At 49.9% G+C, this 18,907-nt stretch overlaps 1 non-coding gene across 1 annotated transcript; it reads left to right on the forward strand.

Moving 5' to 3' along the window:
* Positions 1-10,116: 10,116 nt before the first annotated feature.
* Positions 10,117-10,279, forward strand: LOC144677330 (U1 spliceosomal RNA). The gene has a single exon (XR_013575641.1). It is a non-coding gene; the product is annotated as a U1 spliceosomal RNA (small nuclear RNA).
* The last annotated feature ends 8,628 nt before the right edge of the window (positions 10,280-18,907 follow it).

Raw genomic sequence — 18,907 nt, forward strand, 5'->3', positions numbered from 1 at the left:
CAGGACAGTGGCTCCAACAGGGGGACAAACATCGATGGATGTCCCGCTCATTGTTTCTCTGATCACCATCAGAAAGATCCATTATTATTAGTCGGATCTGCAAGGCTTTCGGACAAAGTAAAATCCCATCGATTTGAACAAAATGTCGACGGCCAGTGGATTAATTTAAAAATGAGGAAGTTAGTGGGAAGGTAAGAAGTCAGCCACATCTATTTTGCCGGGTAGTAGCTGTTGAGCGGGTTCCACGAGAAGCCGGTTAAAGTGGACAGTACGAATAAGCATGTCCGGAGAAAGAGGTCAGCCAAGGCCATTCTCCACTGTCAGCAGCACATTGCATAAAGCAGTTTATCTGTAAAGTGATAGAAGGGAAGAAATAGTTCCAATTTATATCAACCTTACTATAAAGCATTTTGTCTCAATGTGATATGCGATGACACAAAGGCCAACAATTCAAGTATGAACACCGAGCCTGAGGATATCATTGATCCTTTCAGCTTTTCTCTCACTGCCGAGTGACGCAGATTGAAATATATTCATGGGCTGAATCTTCCCCCCTGTCGGGGCGGGGGGGGGAGTTGTGCAGGGGCCGGCGTGAACCCAATTGACGCCCCCAATCGAGGGCGAGTTGCCATTTTATGTGGGTGGGCCAATTAAGGCCCGGGCAGCGTGATGCTCGCTCGCAATCGCTGAGAGCTACCTGTGTGGTGGGGGGGGGGATTCCCTGAGCCATTCCCTGAGTGGGTGGGGGGACATTCCCCTTGATCTCTCAAGTGCTCTTCCGTATCATTGATTAGCCTTTTAAACACCGCCTGTAACACGTAATGCTGATTCCTCACCTTTCGTAAGTCACCTTCAAACTTTGTCAGACTTTTGGGAAGGTGGGGAATTGGGGCCTGCTTAGGTTCGTCATAGTGTTCCAGGGCATGGTGGAGTGTGTCGGAGGCATTGACTGAGACCTGACCCCTTTGTTGGACGTACATTATTCACGCTGTGTCTGATAGTAACTGGGAGCCGGGGTTCCCTTGTATCCTGAGCGGGTGTGATGGTTTCCTCTGTGGGTAATTTCTAATATACAACCCTCCGTTCGGTTGTACCCACATTTGTCCAGCACCACCCCCGTTCCAACTGGATGGGAGCAAATTGAGGCTACCTTTCCTCCTGCACCCGCTCAGTGATACCCTGTGTATGCCCTCATTCTTGCGTATGGCATGCATATCTATGGGGTAGTACCGGAGGGAGTCATTGTCTCGGATTAACCCAATGTTCTCCACTTGGTACTGAGGGTGTGGGCCCGTGTCTGCTGTGACTGAGGGGATTGCCCATACCTATCACGTTCATTTGGTTTGAGGTGCACTTCTGAATCACCGCATACACCCTGGTCACTCCTTTCAATGTACATGCGTCGATGATGCCTGGGTTCTTGGCCATCCCCCACAACCGGGCACTGTTGATCCAGCCCGGTACCTCCCCCCTTTGGATCTGGCCCAGATTGTGTCTTAATTGCCCGATCAGCCACTGGCCGTAAGCTGGCTTTTTTAGGTGCTGCCCTCTTGTCGTTCCTCCCTTTCTGTTAATTGGCTGGTGGCTTTAGCATGGGTCTCTATAACGTGTACGCTTTCCAATACAGATGCCACACTCTTGCCCCCTAGGGCCGCTGCCGTTTCACCACCCCTCGCTACTCTTATGAGCAAGCTGCCTCATGATCCCTTTAAGATTCGTGACCTCGGAGTTGATTCCTTGAATGTCGAGAGAGTTTACCAGGGAAGTCCCTGTGTTCACCCCTGTCAGTACATTGTTAACTAACTGTCGCGGAAATCGGAGTGAACACTCAGACCCAGGAGGTTTGTCTCGGAAGCCTTTATTAATCGTGATATCACGGAGAGCCCAGTAACATACAAGCACACTCTGAGGAAGCATCAGAGCACACACATATTTATAGTAGAGGTTGTACATATCAAAGAGCTTGAAGGTGATAAGACTGTCTAACTTTCAATGATCAATTACATTGAGAATCATTGTCACACAATTAGTCTATTCTAAGTTTATGACTATACAGGATATTAGGGGAAGCTCACGTACTAATAAAAAGTGAGACAGAGAATAGATAACCATGCTTGACCTTATCTTTAGTGCTAGGCAGTGTACACTCTAGAGAACAGATGACCATTGCTTGATCCTGTCTCCTTGTGTTGGGGGCAGACATCCCAGCCCCGTCTTAATGACTCCAGGAAGCCTGCCCATGACACTCCCTTTCTCCCCTCCTGCTCAATTAGCTGGCAGCTGCAGGTGTACCTGCTAGAACAAAAGAGGGAACAGTGCTGTAGTATTCCACGATGGTGCTAACGAGAGAGGGAACAGTGCTGTAGTATTCCACGATGGTGCTAACGAGAGAGGGAACAGTGCTGTAGTATTCCACGATGGTGCTAACTGTTTAACCCTTAGTTGACCTGTAGATGTATTTTATTCTTCCACACTAACTCTCTCTTCTGGCGGTGGAAAGCAGGATGTCCCCTGAATCTAGTGGCACCCGTGGCGTCGGCCGCCTGATTAATCACAGCCTTACTCAGTAATTTGTATAGTTTTCGTAGAGGTGCTTGGTTACTGCAATACTCAGGCAGTCGCATACCTGCCAGGTTCACAATTACTTGTACAATTTCATGTTTAAAATTATCATACAAGAGTTCACCGTCCGTATACAGTAGCAGTCCATTCTGTGGCCCAGGGGTCATGTCTGGGCAAGATAGTCTCTTTGGTGTCGTCGCGTCCTGTGATAGCGGGGTGGTGTCGGTCCGGGGATCCGCCGTTGCAGTCAACTCTCCGTGTTTGGCCCTCAAGATCCAATGCCAGGTATCTGTCATTCCCAAGTCCTCCTTGTGAAGGTAAATTGCGAAAAATCTCTCACACACTGTATCTGGACCTGTGCCCCCTTCGCACATGTCCAGGGTCCGTCCGAACCATCGCTGATCTGGAAGCATAGTGGACCCTCATTTTTCCATCGGAGTTCCGTTCCCGAATGCGAGCTCTGCCCTAGGCTCTCACCATCGCTCGTTCCAATGGATAGTTGCGTAAGCCCGGTGCCACACTTGAAGAGCATTGACCTTTCCGTTGTGACATTCACACCTCCTTTCACGCAATATCCGTCGCTGACATTCTTGTAGTATAAGCCCATACCGGCCACTGCTTCACGGTTTACATTCTGTATGCCGGTGGCTGCGATAGCCAGGGCCCTGGTAATGATCATGGACACCCAGCTTTTTTCCATCTTGGCGTGGAGGTTACCCGGTTATTGTTATTTCTGTAATGAAGCACACTGCTGGTGATCACCAGGGTTTAGGTTGGATATAAGAGGCAGCTTTCTCCTTTACGTCCCTCCTTGTGTACAGCCCACGGTGACCCTGCCCGTAGTTGAGGATTCCCCCTTTTGTCTTTCAGATGGCCAGTCCTCCAGATCGGGAATGAATCCTAAACCACTTGGCTAACACAGTACGGACTGCTCGTTGCCCGTTTTCCCCCCGCTGCCTGGTAATTTAGTCTTTCTTACTTACATCATACCTTTTCAGTTGCGACCAGTGTTTCCACCTAGCTTTTCCCTTCATATCGACGCAGGCACGTGAATAATTCCGTACGGTCCAGTCCATTTTGGGGCAAAACCTGGTTGGCTAGGGGTGATTTGAACAAACACCATGTCTCCGACCTCAGCCGGTGGTGACGGGGGTCCCCCTTTTGTCCTCTCTTCTAAATCCCTGATAGCCTGTTGGTCCTTCACTTCCTGTTGTAATTCCTTTAGCTGTCCATCCAATTGCTTAATATCGTTTTTAATTTTATCTCTGATGGGTCCCATATCCTCACTTCCGGTGGCTCTGCCCTCTGGCAAGCGCATTGCCCTCCCGGTCATCCACTCATAAGGGGTTAAACCAGTTGTCCTGTTGGGGGTAGCCCTCAGTCGCATCAATATGCGGGGGAGCACATCCACCCATCCCCTACTAGTTGCTGTGTTTGCCATTGCAATAGCATTTTTTAACGTGCGGTTCATACATTCTTCCATTCCTGAGCTTTGTGGATGGTAAGGTACGTGAAATTTCTGTTTTACTCCGAGCAGCTCACACGTCCTTTTCATAATACTGTCCGTAAAATGCGCTCCTTGATCCGAATCTATCTGTAAAGGGATTCCCCACCTTGGTACTACTTCAAAAGCGAGGATCTTTGTGGCCGTGGTGGCGTTGCAGTCCCTGGTGGGGAAAGCTCTAGTGAACCTCCAGTGCACCTACACCCCCGTAGTTACAATATGCCTCAAACTTCCAATTGCCATATTCATGGGCACTCTCGCCCTTTTCTTGTTTTACTCCAGTCACTGTATTCCAATTAACTGGGGCTTGCCCTAAGACTTGTGCCATTTCTGCTCTAAAGGCTCGGAAATCAGCTTGCTGCTGTGCCTGGTCTGCAGCGATATCATTACACCAGGTTCCGTCCTGATACGCTCGCCGCAGCCGTCCCCAAAACGCCTCAGGTAGTTTTATCCGGACTAACCCGCGAACGTCCCTGTTATGGAGACGGTGGCATTGCCTTATTTCCCTCAATTTTTGCCAAAACGACTCATTCCGTGTCTAGGTTTTAGTTGGGGTAATTTATTTCCAATAGCTTCATAGTGTCGCTAGGTGACAGGGACACATACGTGGTTCTCAGTTGCGCCAGGAACCCCCCGTTATAGCTCTCTGTCCGTGTATTGGCGCCTGGGCCGGCTGCCCATTTTGTGCCGGTACGGCCGCTTGAGCTGGTCTGCCTGGTTGTCCGGACACCGGGGGCACATGCTCTATCTTAATTGGGGCCACGGGTTATGGGGGTGGTGATTCCCAACCTGCTTCCCGTTGTTCCTCATATCCTGCTGCCTGTTGCACCAGCCCGTTCCAATCTATATTATCTGCGTATTGTGCAGCTACTGGTGGCTGTGGTAAAGCTGCCGAAACTGACATGAGATTTTTTGCCGGTACCAGCTCTTCATTTTGGGATTTGTTGGCCAACATTCGATTGACTCGGCCTTTTGGCTAAGATAAAGTGTAGTCGTGAAGCGATGGCTATAACCAGTCGAGCCCCATATGATGGGGTACGTAACACTGTTCGGGTGACGGTGAAGGACAGTGAAGGAGGAGCACCCATGGATCGGGCCTTCTTCATCAAGCGGATCCTGTTGAAGGCGTGTGGATTTGAAGCGGAGGAGATCTACTCCCTGCAAGACTTCCCAAGCGCTGGACATTTCGATGTGACTTTCAAGCGAGTGGCAGCTTGCGTCACGTTCCTGAAGGTGTTCGAGGAGAACAGAGACCAGCCGGAGATGAAGATCCTGACGGTGGAGCCGCTCTTTGCTCCGCCGTTGCAACGGGACCATGTGGTGACAGTGCGTCTCTGTAACCCCTACGACCCTGTCGCCGACGTGTTCACCTTCCTCGCCAGGTACGTCAACAAAGTTGGGAGCTCCAGCGAGGATAGAGACGCCTTCAGGATTTGGACATGCAAACGCCAGGTTAAGGTCACGCTCAAGACCCCGACGGTAAGGGAACCATCTTCCACCCTCCTTCCAGCTTCGCTATCGGGAGAAGCCATGGCTACTTTGTTTACGCTGGGCAACCCAAACTTTGTTGCTCATGCGGCAAGTCTGGTCATGTGGCGGCCAACTGCATCGGCGCCCTCTGCAAGAACTGCAAACAGGAAGGGCACCAGACAAAGGATTGCAAACAGACTAAGAGCTGCAACCTGTGTGGCGAGGCAGCTCACCTCTACAGGACCTGCCCCAAACGCTGCCTCAATTATGCACAGGCAGCCAAAGCCAAAGAGGGGGAAGCAGCAGAAATGCTTCGAGTCACCACTACCAAGGACACTTGCAACACTCCAACCACCATGGCCCCCAGTGAAAACAAGGGGACAAAGGAGGACACAGGGAGAGACAAGGTGGAGGAAAAGATTGAGGCAGCAGACAACCGATCAACAGCACTGCCCCCTGAACCTCCCACTCCTCAGGAGAGCGAATCAATGGAGGAGGAGGAAGCAGCGGAAAATCAGCAGGGGGAGTGGCAGCTGGTGAAGAGAGCCAAAAGGAAGAAGGGACCAAGCCACTTCCCAGACAAGAGGCAAGAGGCGTCTCCCATCCGACACGGATAACAAGGGCAGCTGCTCTTCGGACGAAGAAGTGCCTGGGCGACACCTGCAGAAGAAGCGGCAAAGCTCTAGGGAGTTGGAGGACGAGACACCTGAGCTCCAGAACATTGGAGACAATGAGGAGACCAGCGCACCCCAACTTTGCCCACAACCCGAAGAGGCCAGCGCATCCCAGCCCCAGGAATCTGGGAGCAGTGAGGCGCTCAGCGCACCCCAGCTCCGGGAAGCCGGGAGTAGCAACGCCCCAGAGAGGGAGAGGATTGGAGAAGCTTCTCCAACAGAGGACATTTCAAATCCCATTCTCTGCTCGAACCCCAGATGCCACCTGAGCAGAACATTGCCAATGGGGATGTTCAGGACAGTTTCCTCAGCCCATCCAAAGTGAGGCAATTTGTAAACACTATGGGTATGCAGGAGCAGACCAAAGGCCTGGGACTCTCAGAGGCAACAGGTTTGGTAAGAGACTAAATGCTTTAAAATGGGTGTAAAGATGGTATCCATAAATGTGCATAGCATTAAATCAACTACGCGATGTGTAGCGACCTTGGATTACCTTGCCAAGGTCAAAGCTGACCTGTTGTTTCTGCAGGAGTGTGCGATACCGCACCTCAGCTACTACAGACAATGGTCACGGTGGTGATCATACGGGCCATCGATCTGATCGGACGGATACGACTCTCGTTCCTCCGGCCTTGGTATTCTGCTGCGGGGAGGCAACTTCACTGTCTCCGAGGTTAAGGAGGTCATGGGTGGGTGCCTCCTCGTAGCAAAAGTAATGTACAAGAATGCTCCACTCCGGTTAATTAACGTGTATGCCCCGGCACAAAAGACCGCCCGGCTGGCGGTTTTTCAGCAGCTCCCACTGCTGTTGGTGACGTCCAGGCCGGTCATTGTGGGCGGTGACTTCAACTGCAACATCGATGCGGCTGGACGATCCGGCAGGGCCGACAGAAGGTTGGACGCTACGTCCAGATCCCCGATGGAAACAGTTAAGGATGCCAAGCTGCACGACGTCTTCAGCAACCCTGCAGACTGAGCACAGCATAGATACACCCGGTCGCGACCAGACGGGTCCATCCGTTTCAGGATAGACTAACTGTTTGTGTCCCGCGCATTCGCAGTCAGATCCACCGATGTCAAGCCGGTGTTCTCTGACCACTGCCTCCTACTGGTTGACTGTCACTTAGAGGAAGACCAGAGGGTGGGCAGGGGGGCATGGAAGCTAAACGTGCAACTGCTGACCCCAGAGAACATTGAGGAGCTCAAGAGGGATTACAAAGGTTGGAGAACCATGAAACCCCTCTTTGAGTCCCTGACACATTGGTGGGAAGCGATCAAGGGAAACATCAAGAGGTTTTTCATCGTCAAAGGCACCCAGAAAGCTAGAAAGGAACAGAGGGAAATGTCCCGACTCCTGAAATACATGCAGAATCTGCTCCGGCTGCAGTCGGTGGGGGTCGATGTCAAGGAGGAACTCTAAGAGGTGAAGAGCCAGCAAGCCTAGCCCTTTGCCTCCAAGAACATCTTCCATTCCGGAGCGCGCTCCGTGGAGCAGGATGAGACGTGCTCACGTTTCTTCTTCGAAAAGGTACAGAGAGAGAGCTCTGTGATCAGCAGCCTGAAGGAAGAAGACGGCTCAGTAAAGTCAGCGCAGTCCGACATTTTGAGGATCAGCAAATCGTTTTATGCCGGATTGTATGACGTGAAGCCCACGGGCAGCACGGCCTCCCAGTCCTTCTTGTCCTCTATCACGGAGGTCTTAGTCGACAGTACACGGGAGAGGCTTGACAAACCGCGAACTCCTGACGAACTGACTTAGGCCCTTGAGTCCTTCGAGAAGAGTAAATCTCCCCAGAAGCGACGGCTTGCCGGTGGAGTTGTATTCGGCTCTGTGGGACTGGAAGGGCCCAGACCTACTAGAAGTGTACGAGAGTATGCTCCTGGCCGGCAGCATGTCAGAATCCATGAGGAAAGGCATCATCACCCTCATCTACAAGCACAAGGAAGAAAGGGAGGAAATTAGAATTTGGCGACCCATTTCACTGTTGAATGTGGACTATAAGATTCTGTCCAAGGTCATCGCCAATCGGGTCGAATCCGCTCTGGAATTGGTGATACACCATGACCAGACCTGCACTGTGCCAGGCAGGAAGATCTCTGACAGCCTGGCGCTGCTCAGGGATACGATTGCCTATGTGCAGGATAGGGGTGTGGACATTTGCCTCATCAGCCTGGATCAGGAGAAGGCCTTTGACAGAATATCGCACACCTACGTGGTGGATGTGCTTTCCAAAATGGGGTTTGGGGAGGGAATTCGATATTGGATCCAACTGCTCTACACTAACATCAGTAGCGCAGTCTCAATCAATGGGTGGGAAACAGATAGCTTTCAGATTAAATCTGGAGTCAGGCAGGGCTGACCTCTCTCGCCTGTTCTTTTCGTGTGTTGCATAGAACCCTTGGCCGAGTCCATCAGGAAGGATCCGGGCATAAGAGGAGTGACGATCCCAGGCAGTGGAGGCACTCAGGTAAAAGCCTCCCTGTACATGGACGATGTCGTCGTCTTCTGCTCGGATCCGCTGTCGGTGCGCAGACTGATCCACATTTGCGACCAGTTCGAACTGGCCTCGGGAGCCAAGGTAAATCGTGGGAAGAGCGAGGCCATGTTCTTTGGGAACTGGGCTGACCGATCCTTTGTCCCCTTCACTGTCAGGGCTGACGGCCTGAAGGTGCTGGGGATATGGTTCGGAGGGACCAGGGCATGCGTTAGAAACTGGAAGGAGCGAGTGTCTATGGTGAAAAGGAAACTGGGCATGTGGGAGCGACGCTCCCTCTCCATTGCGGGTAAGAACCTGGTCATCAGGTGTGAGGCACTCTCGCTGTTGCTGTACGTGGCGCAGGTCTGGCCCATTCCACACTCCTGCGTGGTGGCGATCACTCGAGCCATCTTCCGCTTTATCTGGAGGTCGAAAATGGATCGTGTCCGCAGAGACGCGATGTACAAGCCTCTAGATAAAGGGGAAAAAAACGTGCCCAACATCGCCCTCATACTGATGGCCACCTTTGTGTGTGGCTGCATCAAGCGGTGCGTAGACCCTCAGTACGCAAACACCAAGTGTCACTACGTGCTGAGGTTCTACCTGTCCCCGGTGTTGCGAAGGATGGGTCTGGCCACGCTGCCGCGGAACGCTCCAAGTAGTTGGACCGTGCCGTACCACCTGTCCCTGGTGGAAAAATTTATGCAGAAAAACACCTTTGACCACAAGTCCATCAGGCAGTGGTCAGCACGTAACGTCTTAGAGGCCCTGAGGGAAAAGGAGAGGGTGGACCCTGTGGGATGGTTCCCCGAGCAGACTGTCAAAGTCAGGAGTCTCACCCCCTTGGCATGTTGCCCTCGAGGTGGCTGTGGTCGGTATGAGACCGTTGTTCACATCCTTGTAGTTGGTGCCTTTGCAAAGAAGATCTGGAGAGAGATGCAGTGGTTGCTGTCGAGGTTCATCCCGAGCAGTTCTGTGACACAGGACTCTGTGCTCTACGGGCTGTTCCCAGCGACACACACCGAGACAAACATCAACTGCAGCTGGAGGATCATCAACTCGGTGAAAGACGCGCTTTGGTCTGCCCGAAACTTGTTGGTCTTCCAGCGCAAAGAGTTGTCCCCGACCGAGTGTTGCGGACTGGCACATTCCAAGGCCGAGGACTACGTGCTGAGGGACGCACTAAAGCTTGGGGCAGCTGCTGCAAAAGCGCAATGGGGAAGGGCCGCTGTCTAAGACCTTTCTACCACAGCGCACCGAGAGACTGGGAACTGTTTAGAGCCCCTCAGGCTGTACAGATCAAAGTGAAAGCCTGTAAATGATTGTAATATTGTTTGTACTGATGCACCTGGTGATACATTTTGTTAAAGTTGAACCGGATTGTACCCTTGTAATGGTGTTTTTGAAATGGTTTGGAATGTGGTTGAAGATATTTTATGAATAAAGTATATTTTTGCAAAAAAAAAAGGTTCTCCCAGGACGATGCTAGCCCATTGCACTTCGGGTGTGCTGATGCCTGCGATGTCCCCAAATGCGGGATACTCGACTGTAAAATTTGTGGTAGTGGGGGACTGCGTTTGCGCTCTCCCCGATTCACAATTCAAAAAATAGATTTCATCATATCTTTCATTTTCTCTTCTATTTCCTGTCAGCAACCTTTTCTGAAAAAAGAAATATATAACCCCCAATGTGTGCTCTTCAAAATCTATACTGGACTGGTTATTTAGCTTTTTCTTTCCTCCTCGCAAATATTATCCAACCCCCATTCTTTTCCTCCCTGTCATTATCAGCCGACAATTATTCCATCTATGCATCATTTTCGCCAGACCGTTTGTTTCGTGGCCGCCAAATTACTCGCGCCATTTTTAACCCCGCGTTTGCCCACTCAAAAATCTCTCTCAAACAACCCCCATCTAACACCCAACCCACCATCACAACAGTCCCCGCACTCCCAGCACCGCCCCACCCCCTATCTCTCTGGACGTCTGTATAAATACAAACTCATATCAGCTATTAACTCATATGCATTCACCATTTTAAACATGTAGCAGCGACCCCTCACTATTTCAAACATGAACAAGCACCCTGTCCCCATGTTCATTCTAATTATCCCCCTCCGAAACGAACAGCAGCCTCCCTCCCCCTTGATCAGCCCCCTCTGTCACTCCTACCTTCTGAAACTCCTGCCCCCTCTCCTCATGTGTAAAGTCTTTCCCTGCCCCTTCTGCAGCTCACTTGCCCTGCTGTAGGCCCATCAATTCACCTGTGATTATTCCTTGAAGGCTTAAATAGCGCAAAGCGAAGAAATAAACAGAAAGAAAACTGGAGAAAGGCAGATAGAAATCTAAACCCTCAGTAAAATGACCACCGGGAATCCCGTTTAACCGTCAGAATGATCGCACAGCCCAAAATACACGCATTGTCCCTGAATTATAACAAGATTTTAGGCAGCTTCACTTTAGGACTTTTCATTTCCTCTTGTGGGGCTCCTGTTCCTCACACACTGGAGGCTAACATGTAAGTTTTGGATTGCAAGGCCGGGCTACTTTAACCCCAGGATTTTCTTTTTGAAACTCCAGGCCCGCAGTCCAACAGGAACTGGTTAACCGGAGCCACCGAAAACCAGGGTCCCGGAGAGGAAATTAAATCTCAGGGTAAGAAACGGACACAAACTCACGTGGGCCCATGGGGCACGGCCTTGGAGAAGGTCTCAGGAAACTCCTGAAGAAGAAGAGTCCTTGTCCCAGTCTGGATCTTCAGATTGCAGGTTTCAAAATAAAAATTCTTTGAGGGGTGGGGGAGAAAATTAATTCCATTAAAACAGAGAGCAAAGAACATTTTCAAACAAAATAACGCAAGAGCCAATGATTCACTCTCAGTTACAACTCAGCAACATCCAAATACAAACAAGTCAAAGAGTTATAAAGCAGATTGAGACAGAGGGAACACACACGCACATTAAACCAGAGTGGGGACTAGCTCCGCACTCTGGAGGCGGTTTTCGGATTGGGTTCCTAGCCAGGTATATCCTGAACGAGCAGTTTGCAGACTCCACCCCTGGCATGTTGGGATGTCTCTCAATCTGCTCCCCAGGAGGCCTGTCCGTTGATATGTTAATCCCAGGGCAGGACAACTTTCTGATTCTTCCTGTCCTTTGACGTGTTCATCCCAGGAAAACAATGTTTCAGCCATTTTCTGGTTAAGGTTAAAACTTTAACTCATCTTGTCGGGAATGTCACTGCAGTTCGAAATATCAAACACTAAACCCCCAACACAAGACTGTGCAAAGCATGTGGATTGTTACTGAGATTCCGTCTGTGATTTTTAGTGATGTCAGTGTGGATTGTGTAATCTGTGTGTGTGTGAGTGTTGCTGGTCCCATAATGTAACGCAAATGTCTCCTCGCAGCCTCTCAGTACGCCACTCATGGTCTCCTGGTACTTTTTGGATTGTCTGGAGAAGACATTGAAAGAATTAGAGTTAAACAATGCTAACACTAGCTGCACTGCGACGAGTATATGAGAGCTTATTCTTATCCAGGGGTGTATGTCCGCATTCAGCCCCCATTCCCACACTTGCTCCCACCATGTCGGATCTCTCAAGTGCTCTTCCATATCATTGATTAGCCTTTTAAACACCGCCTGTAACACGTAATGCTGATTCCTCACCTTTCGTAAGACACCTTTCAACTTTGTCAGACTTTCGGGAAGGTTGGGAATTGGGGCCTGCTTAGGTTCGTCATAGTGTTCCAGGGCATGGTGGAGTGTGTCGGAGGGGTTGACTGAGACCTGACCCCTTTGTTGGACGTACATCATTCACGCGTGTCTGATAGTAACTGGGAGCCGGGGTTCCCTTGTATCCTGAGCGGGTGTGATGGTTTTCTCTGTGGGTAATTTCTAATATACAACCCTCCGTTCGGTTGTACCCGCATTTGTCCAGCACCCCCCCCCGTTCCAACTGGATGGGAGCTAATTGTGAGGCTACCTTTCCTCCTGCACCCGCTCAGTGATTCCCCGTGTATGCCCTCATTCTTGCATATGGCATGCATATCTATGGGGTAGTACCGGAGGGAGTCATTGTCTCAGATTAACCCAATGTTCTCCACTTGGTACTGAGGGTGTGGGCCCGTGTCTGCTGTGACTGAGGGGATTGCCCATACCTATCACGTTCATTTGGTTTGAGGTGCACTTCTGAATCACCGCATACACCCTGGTCACTCCTTTCAATGTACATGCGTCGATGACGCCTGGGTTCTTGTCCATCCCCCACAACCGGGCACTGTTGATCCAGCCCGGTACCTCCCCACTTTGGATCTGGCCCAGATTGTGTCTTAATTGCCCGATCATCCACCGGCCGTAAGCTGGCTTTTTTGGGTGCTGTCCTCTTGTCGTTCCTCCCTTTCTGTTAATTGGCTGGTGGCTTTAGCATGGGTCTCTATAACGTGTACGCTTTCCAATACAGATGCCACACTCTTGCCCCCTAGGGCCGCTGCCGTTTCACCACCCCTCGCTACTCTTATGAGCAAGCTGCCTCATGATCCCTTTAAGATTCGTGACCTCGGAGTTGATTCCTTGAATGTCGAGAGAGTTTACCAGGGAAGTCCCTGTGTTCACCCTTGTCAGTACATTGTTAACTAACTCTCTCTTCTGGTGGTGCCCTGAATCTAGTGGCTCCCGTGGCGTCGGCCGCCTGATTAATCACAGCCTTACTCAGTAATTTGTACAGTTTTCGTAGGGGCGCTTGGTTTCTGCAATACTCTGGCAGTCGCATACCTGCCAGGTTCACAATTACCTGTACAATTTCATGTTTAACATTATCATACAAGAGTTCACCGTCCGTATACAGTACCAGTCCATTCTGTGGCCCAGGGGTCATGTCTGGGCAAGATAGTCTCTGTGGTGTCGTCGTGTCCTGTGATAGCAGGGTGGTGTCGGTCCGGGGGTCCGCCGTTGCAGTCAACTCTCCGTGTTTGGCCCTCAAGATCCAATGCCAGGTATCTGTCATTCCCAAGTCTTCCTCCCCGGGACAGTGACCCCAGTTGTTGTTCTCCTGGGGTGTGAAGGTAAATTGCGAAAAATCTCTCACACACTGTAGCTTTCTCCTTTACGTCCCTCCTTGTGCACAGCCCACGGTGACCCTCCCCGTAGTTGAGGATTCCCCCTTTTGTCTTTCAGATGGCCGGTCCTCCAGATCGGGAATGAATCCTAAACCACTTGGCCTACACAGTACGGACTGCTCGTTGCCCGTTTTCCCCCCGCTGCCTGGTAATTTAGTCTTTCTTACTTACATCATACCTTTTCAGTTGCGACCAGTGTTTCCACCTAGCTTTTCCCTTCATATCGGCGCAGGCACGTGAATAATTCCGTACGGTCCAGTCCATTTTGGGGCAAAACCTGGTTGGCTAGGGGTGATTTGAACAAACACCATGTCTCCGACCTCAGCCAGTGGTGACGCGGGTCCCCCTTTTGTCCTCTCTTCTAAATCCCTGATAGCCTGTTGGTCCTTCACTTCCTGTTGTAATTCCTTTAGCTGTCCATCCAATTGCTTAATATCGTTTTTAATTTTATCTCTGATGGGTCCCATATCCTCACTTCCGGTGGCTCTGCCCTCTGGCAAGCGCATCGCCCTCCCGGTCAGCAACTCATAAAGGGGTTTATCTTAAATCCAGCATTTTTCAGTGTCCTTATGACTATCAGAGGAGAGCTCCGATGTGGCCCCTTTCCGATTCTGACGCTATTAGGATATCATCTGCATATTATAAGATTGTACTGTTGTTAGACTCTACGTCGCACGGACTCAGCTTCTCACTCGTGACCCGATGGAGGATGTTGGGGCTGTTGTGGAATCCCTGTGGGAGCCTCGCCCATGTTCACCGTCTCCCTCCCACTGTGAAAGCGAATTTATCTTGGGATTCCTGGTCCAGTGGTATCGACCAAAATCCATTGGCTACATCTAACACTGTAAATATTTTATGTTCGGGTTTTTACAATTAAAGCACACCTCGGGTTTAGGAACGGCTGCTGCAGTGGCCACCATTTCAGTGGGGTCTGTAACCTCACTGCCGACACCTTTATCTTAGTTTTCCCTATGTGGTTATCTACCCCGGTGGCCCATCTTCCTCGATCATATGTGTTCTTGTCTACTAGCCCGGGCCCGGTGTCTAGGATCGCCTGGTGGGCCCGGTGTCTAGGATCGCCTGGTGGGCCCGGTGTTTAGGATCGCCTGGTGGGCCCAGGCCTGGTGTTTAGGATTGCCTGGTGGGCCAGGCTAAGGCCATCCTTGTACAATTGCATAATCTGTACATCGTCTCGGTTCAGCGCAGCACCTACAACCCTGTAGTTACAATATGCCTCAAACCTCCGATTGCCATATTCATGGGCACTCTCGCCCTTTTCTTGTTTTACTCCAGTCACTGTATTCCAATTAACTGGGGCTTGCCCTAAGTCTTGTGCCATTTCTGCTCTAAAGGCTCGGAAATCAGCTTGCTGCTGTGCCTGGTCTGCCTGGTTGTCCGGGCACCAGGGGCACATGCTCTATCTTAATTGGGGCCACGGGTTACGGGGGTGGTGATTCCCAACCCGCTTCCCGTTGTTCCTCATATCCTGCTGCTTGTTCCACCAGCCCGTTCCAATCTACATTATCTGCGTATTGTGCAGCTACTGGTGGCTGTGGTAAAGCTGCCGAAACTGACATGAGATTTTTTGCCTGGACCAGCTCTTCATTTTGGGATTTGTTGGCCAACATTCGATTTACTTTCTTACTTAACTCTACGTGTTGTCTTAACATTAGGATCCAGGCTTCATCATCTTTGTCTTTTTTCTGATTATCCCACCATTTTCTCTGATCAGCGGGTGAGTCAAATGGGTTCCAATTGTTCTTTATCATTTTGCCTATCGATTTCTTATTTTTGTCAGCTCAATGCTGTGTCAAGGATCCCTCTGGTCCCCACTCGAGTTTGTCACCACTGGCCATCTCTGGGTAAGACGGTCGGGGTATAGTTGTTGTCAGCGGTATGGTTCTTACCCTGGGTCCTTTCTGACCGAACTCGTTACTTGCGGCTAATACCGGATGTAATTATAACAATCTATAAGACAAGCGAACTACCCCACCCTTACCACCCCTTGAACTATTGCCTGGAGCCCAGGTTTCTGATACGTGGGGCGCCTGACGGTTCCTGGATCGGGACGGAGTCGGATTTAGTATGAATAAAAATGAATTCACACTGACTCATCCCATTTCCCCGTCGGTGTCCTGCATCCTTCGGGCCCTGCTCGCAGCACCAATTGAAAGGTCCGAGGAATACTCTGGGACAAAATTTCAACACTCGGAGTCCAGATGCAATATTCAAGTGGTTCCTTTATTACACATGCAGGGAGAAAATGCTGGGAAATTCGGGCGCTTCTCCACCGAGGTTGAAATGAGCACAGTTTATATATCTTTTACTATCAGTTACAACTTAATGGTATTCGTTAGACAAAGGCCACAGCACAATGACCCCCCCGGTGGGCTGATAATTGTGTTCTTGTACAGTAATTGCAGTGCAGGGACTGGGCATTGTCCTTTTGAAGATTGCTATCAGACGGTGCGAAATGGGCTTCCCCATCTCTTGATTGAGTTATCCCGTGTCCCCGCCCGTGTGTCTCCCATTTCCTAACTGCAAATTTACAGCTGAGCCCTTTGTACAAGTTTATAGCTTTCATGTAAGGCTGCGACTGTTTGTGTATGCTTTGGTGCCTTAGCTGCTGGTCCTGGCTAGTACTTTAAAATAAATCCAAATTTTCTGCATCTTCAACGTCGATGTCCTTTTGAAGTTCAAGACTATGCTCATCACAGTTGACAACATTTTGAATCTTTGTATCAACTGCAAATGTTGAAGTCGTGCCCTGCAAACCACAGTCTAGAGCATTAATATATATCAGAAAGAGCAAGGGCCCCACAACTGACCCCTGAGGAACCCCACTACAAACCTTCCTCCAATCTGGAAAACAACCATTTATCACTACTGTTTCCTGTCACTCAACCAATTTCTTATCCAAGTGCCTACTTTCCCTTTTATTCCAGGAGCTAGAATTTTGCTCACAAGTCTGTTGTGTGGCACTGTCTCAAATGCCTTTTGAAAATCCATATACACCACATCAACAGCATTTCCTTCATCAGCCTTCTCTGTTACCTCCGCAAAACTCCAAGTTAGTTCAACATGATTTTCCCTTGATGAAGCCATGCTGACTTTCCTTAATTATCCTGCACTTGTCTAGGTGATTATTGATTTTATCCGGTACTATAGTTTCCAGAAGTTTCCCTACCACTGAGGTCAAACTGACTGGTCTGTAGTTGCCAGCTTTATCCTTGCAACCCTTTTTGAACAAGGGTGTAACATTCACAATTCTCCAGTCCTCTGGCACCTCGCCGGTGTCTAAGGAAGACTGGAAGACTCGGATGCATCTCATCCGGTCCTGGTACCTTATCTGTTTTAAGTAAAGATAGCCTTTCCAACACCACCTTCCTATCAATTGTAAATTCTTCTACTGTACCAGTTACCTCCTCTCTCACCTCGGCCTGGGTAGCATCGTCTTCCTTTGTAAAGACAGACGTTACTTGTTCAATACCTCCACTATTTCTCCAGCCTCCACGTGCAAGTCCCGTTTGTTGTCCCTAATCCGCCCTACCCTTTCTTTTACCAACCTTTCTTTTTATATACATGTTGATAGAAGACCTTGAAATTCCCTTTTATGTTCGCTGGAAGCTTCTTTTCAGGCTCTCTCCTTGCTTTTCTTATTAGTTTCTTCACTTCCCTTTTGGTCTTTCTATATTTAGCCTGATTGTCGATTGTAGTTTCCACCTGACATATGTGCACTCCTTCCATTTCAACCTCACCTCCATCTCTCATCATCCAGGGGCGTTCTGGATTTATTTGTCCGACCTTTCCCTGCAAGGGAATATACCTTGACATTGTCTACAATACTTTCTCTCTGAACATGGTCCATTGTTCAGCCACTGTCTTTTCCGCCAACATTCGATTCCAACTCACTTGACTCAGGTGCATTGTCATCTCATCGAAGTTGTCTTTCCCCCAATTAATTATCCCTGCTCTGGATTGTTCTCTGTCCTTTTCCATGGGCAATCTAAACCTTATGATACAATGATCACCGTCCCCTCGAGGCTCTCCCAGTGATATTTGACCACTTGGGCCAACTCATTGCCCAGAAGCAGGTCCAGCAGTGCCTGCCCTCTGGTTGGATTGGAAAGATGCTGCCGCCGAAAATGATCTTAAGCACATTCCAGGAACTCTGGCCCCTCTTGTCCCTTTGCACTATTCCTATCCCAGTGTGAATTTGAATAGTTGAAGTCCCCCATTACGATTACTCTATAATTCTTGCACCTCTATGAAATTACTTTGCAAATTTATCTCTCCACATCCCTTCCACTAGTTGGCGATCTATATACTACACTGATCAATGTCATTGCAACTTTTTCATTCCTTAGCTCTAGCCAGAGAGATCCTGTCCTTGACCCCTCTGGGACATCCTCTCTTTCCAGTACTGTAAAGCCACCTTTAACCAATATCGCCGCTCCCATCCACCCCCGGCCGTTTCCCCCCTTTCCTGTCTCTCCCAAACACCGAGAATATTTAATGCCCAGTCCTGCCCTTCTTTGAGCCAAACCTGTCGCATCGTGGCCCTGCCTGCTGTTTTGGGAACTCTGGCCATCATGTCAGGGTTAGGTTCCCCTCTGGAACTGGTGCTTTCCCCTCTGGATAGCTAGCTGTGTGCCTGCCGTCAGCATTGCTGACCTGGGCTTGTGGATTACTGGATGTCAGCTTTGCCTCAGCTCCTACATCTGGTTCATCTGCTGCTTATGCCTTTGTCACCAGAATCCTTTTCGACACATGGAGAATTTGTGCCACACAGTACTGCTTCTGGCAGCTGGAGATTCGCACGGTTTCCCTTCTCGGCAATGACAGTGTACAGCTTGGGGTAAAATGGTGTATCCGTTCTCCCTCAGATTCTTTTGTCTCAGCAGTATTTGATCAGACTGTCTCGTGCCCCCCCACCGCCCGCCTTCAGTGGTCTCCATAAAGCTTTGCAGCAGCCTCTGCATTTTTTCAGCATCATGATCTCAGACCTCCTGATCTACACTGATCTCCCTCAGCTCTGGCATCTTGCTGTTGCTTTGTATCCAAGTAGCAGCTCAGCTGGTCTCTTCCTGTTGTGTGTGTCTGT

Source organism: Cetorhinus maximus, unplaced genomic scaffold (genome assembly GCF_964194155.1).
Source record: "Cetorhinus maximus unplaced genomic scaffold, sCetMax3.hap1.1 HAP1_SCAFFOLD_2415, whole genome shotgun sequence".
In the NCBI taxonomy this organism is placed as follows: Eukaryota; Metazoa; Chordata; class Chondrichthyes; order Lamniformes; family Cetorhinidae; genus Cetorhinus; species Cetorhinus maximus.